Raw genomic sequence first — 6,000 nt, forward strand, 5'->3', positions numbered from 1 at the left:
AACTTGACAAACCAGAGGAAAGCAGGGTTTCCAGCTCGAGAGCTTGTATTCTGCAAAGGGACAAAAGCTGTTGGAGGCTTGCTGTGTGACCAGGACTTCCTGCGGATCGATACCAAGTAGCCTGTGATACAGCGAGCTGTGATACGCTGCCAGCTAGTCGTTCTATCCCTGTCTTTTGGGTGTTATGAAGGTAGCAGACCGCAGCTACCACTGCGTTTCCCAACAGAGATGGACTAGAATACTAGCCAAATACGATCTGTGGCAACCATAAATGTTGTCAATGACCCTAAGAAGTCTTGGTAATGTACAAGTCATAATAGAAAACCCGTCTGTTTGGGATAGATTTTAAATCTTTTTTTTTCCTAAGATTTTGTTGCTACTGCCACCAACTGGGTCAAAGCAATTTTCATATTACTCACGGAGTCACATCGCTAATTACTGTTACTCTATTTTCATACTGTTACTTATACTGTATTTGTTTACTGACTCTTCCGGTCAGTAAGTCACACCTATTAGAACATTTTAATAGTGTTCAACAGCAGTTTAGTGAAACTTCCAGTTGAACAGTATCCAGCATACCATTGGATATGACAATGAAAACAGTAGCCAGGGGAGCAACATGGATTACATGTCACGGTTGTTCTTCAGGAGGCTGGCTGATGCAATGCGTTAGTGCACTTGATGTTGGATTAGTGCCGTTGATACGTTTTTCTCTGAAGGAAGGAAAGCAATCTTAAAACCATTGAAAAATCAAGTGAGACTGCAAATGTTCGGACTACAGCTGCTTCTATTAGAAAGCAGACAAAGGTATGAAGTGACAAAAACTATATGAACCGATGAAGTAAGGAATGCAAGTCAGGAGTTCTATCCTACGAGTTGTTGTAAAAGTTCAAAGGAGAACGTCTAGTGAAATTGGGGTCGGGGGGAGAAATCTGATAGAATGAAATACTTTTACTGAGGGGGAGTTAGGTTGTCCAGTTAATTGCCATGGCATATGGCTATAGTAACAGATTGGAAATTAATATGGATTATAATGATTTTTTTAATGAGATTTTAAATTCCCTTTAAATTTTTAAATAAAAACTTACGTGGTGGTGCAGACCTGTCATATTTGCTTTTTATAGTGTTCCTTTTCTTCTATCTGAAGCATTTGGTAACTGGTATAAGTCGTATGTGACAAATGGCATTTTCCTTCTTACTGATGAATTCTTTCTTTTTGTCAACTGGGGCTGTGCAGGGGCGGGGAGAAGTATTTGCTTTTCAAATATACTTTCTCAAACAAGGCTGCATGTGCTCAATGGTTGTTTTAATTAAGTTGGTTTTAAATCTAAGGAATAGATTAATATAATTGAGACACATAGGGTGTACTGAGGAACATTCTCACAGCATAACAATATTATGGGCAAACTTGTTAAGTTAGTTGTAAAACCCTGGTTTCTCAGTGTCCATGATTCTGTACGTGTAGGAAGATGATAGAGTATATGAATCCAAAATGTTAAAATGTTGATGGCAAGTGCTAGAACGGTCTAAAATATGGTTAATGTAAGTGCAAGTTATCCACTTCCCTGTGAGCAGGTGAAGGTAGTGATTTTGAGAGCAGTGTAACAGTGTATTTACTGCTGACTAAACAGCTGCAAAGCTGTATTTTTCTAGTAATAGAAGTTGGTTCCATTAACCCTTTTTATTTAGTAAGAGCAGTTATTTTTACTGAGAAATGAAAAAGCACTGACCACCTACCTTGGTCAAATTTATATATACTCTGCATTTAGCTGTTACAAAGATCTGTAGTCATGATGATGAGTATAGAAGTACTAGGGTCTGTAGGTATCTAAGCAAAGTCCTACAAAATTAGGATCCTTCTGCGTTAAGCATGTGACAATTAAGCTATATGACATATTTGCTGCCCCATTGAATTAATGAACTGATAAAGAATGGTGAAAGAAATTATTTTCCCATTGTTAGAGATGGGAATGGAGGCAGGGTGATTTGCTCAAGGTGTTATATGATGGCTGTAGCAGAGCTGGGAAACTACACCTTGGTGTTCTCCATCCCAGCTTAAGTCCCAAATTGGGTTCTTCTGTGGCACTGACTCCTGGAGGAAAATAAGGAAAGAAAACACATGCCTTGCTGTGAAGGTATCAGAATAATTAGAACTGAAGAGCTGCTTCCCAGCAGTAAGTCAAGTGGCTGTATTTACTTGATTGCTATACTTGGCAAATGTCCCTAAGTTACCCCACATCTTCTTAAATGTTGAATTGGGACACAGGTTTGGCCTGGAACACTTCCCTTACAAGTGTGTGTTCCTTCAGATACTGAATGTCCAAGTAGCATACAATCAGCTTCTTTATCACTGTCATCTTCATAAAAAAATCCCAGCCTTACTTATTCAAGAATTTGTTTGGAAACTTTCAGTGCCTTTGTTCCCATTTTTAGAGGTTTGGCTGGCTTTCTTCTCTTTCATGTCTTTCCATCTTCTTTTAGTTCCTTTTCACAACCAATGCTTCTTGTTTACCAAAGTTTTCTTCAGCTTGTGTTGTTGGGGATGTTGTTCCAAAAACCACGAGAGTTATAAAGCATAGTTTGGAGAGACAAGCTCCATGTGGAAGATCAGAAAACATTCTGCTAATCCATTTTATAGTATTTTCCAATGTACTTGGTATTATCTCAAATCTATTTCTAGCATACAGAACAAAATCCAACTTTGATTTAAGACTAGACTAGCCTATAGTGTAACTTGTAATGTCTTTGGTAATACAGTAAGCCTATTAGTAGCATAGTATGTTCTGAGAGAATTCTGGGAACCTTGTTTGTAGCGTTGTCCTTTATATGCCCTTTGGCAGCAATATTATTCCGTCTGTTCTGCAGAAATACTGTGCTAGTGCATAGCTGCCCATAACAGACAGTTGTGTGCTGGAAAGGTTGTTATTACGTAAATGTTCTTGAAACGGGTTTACAGTTATACTGTATGCAGAGGAGCTAAATTACTCCTACAGTTTTCTTTTTTCATCTGTCTTTTTTTGGTTTTGTTTTGTTCTGTTCCAGATTCTACCCTATGCTCCTTAAGTATAATGGCTACTAGTGCAAAGTCCGTCCTGTGCATACAATTACCCAGGCAAATAACAAGATTGCGAGTATGTTCTTGGAGTGCCATGTACATACCGATGCAACTCTGTCCATGTTTATGACATGGAAATATATCATCTGTCTTTGAGCAAAGCCACAGACTGGAAGATTCTGGGGAAGGAGTCTATAAATAATTTCTGGCTTGCTTAGCTCTTAAGTTTTAACAGTCATCTGCCTTCCAGAAGATTTCTTGCACACTCAAAGTCAAGTTCTACATTTCACCATTTGCACCCAAAAAAAGACCCAGGGCCTGTTTCTTGTGGAACCTAGGGCTACTTTTTATTTTTATATCTAGAGGAGAAGAGAGCTAGCAATGCAACTCTTGCATTTTTGTAAAACAAAATTTGAAATCTGTAGCATATCTCTGGAGGGATGTTTGATTTGCTTTCTTATATATAGATTATATCAACTTGGATTCTTGAAATGGCTGATGTAATGACCAGGATGATGGGACAGAGTGACCTCCCAGCAAGTTTGTGGGCGATAGCAAATTGGGGGGAGTGGTTGATACACTGGAGGGCAGGGCTGCTACTCAGATGGACCTAGTCAGACTGGAAAAATGAGCTGTTATGGACCTCATGAAGTTCAGCAAAGGCAAATGCAAAGCCCTGCATCTGGCATAACCCCATGCAGTAGAATGGGTTGGGAGCTGACTGAATAGAGAGCAGCTTTGTAGAAAAGGAGCTGGGGGTCATGGCGGACAAGGTGAATGTGAGTCAACAGTGTGCTCCTGCTGCAAATGTGTCCAGCTGTATACTGGGCTGAGTATAACTGGCAGGTTTGGAGGGAAGTGATTCTTCCCCTCTATTTGACACTTGTGAGACTACATCTGGAGTTGTGTGTCTCATTTTAAGAAAGGCATTGACGTACTAAAGCAAGGCTAGTGAAGGCCACCAAACTGTTCAGGGGGCTGCAGCTCTTGACATACAAGAAGAAGCAACCCCCGATACCAACACAGACTGGGGGATGAAGGGATTGAGAGCAGCCCTGCGGAGAAGGATTTGGGGGTACTGGGGGATGAAAAGCTGGACATGAGACAACAATGTGCACTTGCAGCCCAGAAAGGCAACCATATCCTGGGCTGCATCAAAAGAAGCATGGCCAGCAGGTCGAGGGAGGTGATTCTGCCCCTCTACTCTGCTCTGGTGAGACCCCACCTGGAGCACTGCGTCCAGCTCTGGGGCCCTCAGCACAAGAAGGACATGGACCTGTTGGAGCAGATCCAGAAGAGGGCCACAAAAATGATCCGAGGGCTGGAGCACCTCTCCCACGAGGACAGGCTGAGAGAGTTGGGGTTGTTCAGCCTGGAGAAGAGAAGGCTGTGGGGAGACCTTATTGCAGCCTTTCAGTATTTAAAGGGGGCCTATAGGAAAGATGGGGACAATCTTTTTAGCAAGGCCTGTTGTGACAGGACCAGGAATAATGGATTTAAACTAAAGGAGGGTAGATTTAGCCTGGATATAAGGAAGAAATTTTTTACGATGAGGTTGGTGAAGCACTGGAAGGGGTTGCTCAGAGAGGTAGTGGAGGCCCCATCCCTGGCAACATTCCAGGTCAGGTTGGACGGGGCTCTGAGCACCCTGACCTAGTGAAAGCTGTCCCTGCTCACTGCAGGGGGGTTGGGCTGGATGACCTCTAAAGGTCCCTTCCAACCCAGAGCATTCTATGATTCTGTGATTCTAAGCTGTGAGCACTGGATTTGCTCAGGTTTAAAGAAGATGATGGTGAGGGGAGGTCATACTGCTGTCTGCTGCTTCCTAATGGAATGGTGTAGAAAAGATGGAGCCAGATTCTTCCCAGAGGTGCACTAGAGGCAATGAGCACGTTACAATAAGGAAAATTCAATATAGGAAACATTTTTTTTAAAAAAAGGATGGTCAAATACTGAAATGGCTTGCCCAGGGAGGCTATGGAAACTCCATCCTTAGAGATATTCATAACTCAACTGGACATGGCCCAAAGCAAGCTGCTTTAATGGGACCTGCCTTGAGCAGAAAGTTGGACTGCAGACTTGCAGAAGTCCCTGACCACCTATGTGATTCTAGTGATGTGATACAATGATTTTGTGATGTGATAGCTTCAAACTAGCAGTTCCACCCTGGCAGGGAAAGAGACTCCAATACCACTTTTCCTTTTGCCTAAAGGTTTTCATGAAACTACACCCTGCAGGCAGGTTAGGCAGTAGGCCTGTTCCACTGCAATAACAAATTCATTGATAATTATTTTTTCACATACCACCAACTAAGCTATGCAAATGCACAGGGGGAAATCATCTGTACTGAATTCAAAGGGAGTTGAGACTTCGTTTGCCTACTTTTATTATCTAGACAGCTTTGTCATGAAGAGAAGCAGTGCCCTTTTCATAAAGAACTACTTTCCTACCATTTTAACTCAGTGTACTGAAATTCCATTTCTATGCCTTTGTCCTTGTTGACCATTTCTGAATCTTCTCCCAGTTCTGTTTTTACTGAGATGGGGAGGAAGCTGCAGAATTGTATGCGGTATTTGAGGTAAAGATAGACCATGGATTTATAGAGACTGTGCAGACTATGTTCCACTAAGAGGGAAGAGACAGAGATGCACGTATTACGATTTTGTGTAACTTTTCCTTTTAGTCTGTCTCCTGGCTCTTTGCTGTCTCTAAATGTTTTAAATTGCTTAAAAATAAATTGCAGATTTTTCTTACCTGTTTATTTGTTCACCTCTTATTGTTTTGTTCTTCATCCTGTCAATGGTGCAACACCCTATTGGTCTGGTCTGCTTGTGTTACAGCTTTCTTTCACAACCTTTTTGTTCATGCTCTCTGCTTCCTCAGCTGTGAAGAGTTTTATGGCAATTGGACACTTGGCAGAGGATAAAACCCCTAAGTTATGTGTC

The sequence above is a fragment of the Pelecanus crispus genome, chromosome 11 (assembly GCF_030463565.1).
Source record: "Pelecanus crispus isolate bPelCri1 chromosome 11, bPelCri1.pri, whole genome shotgun sequence".
NCBI classification, from domain to species: Eukaryota; Metazoa; Chordata; class Aves; order Pelecaniformes; family Pelecanidae; genus Pelecanus; species Pelecanus crispus.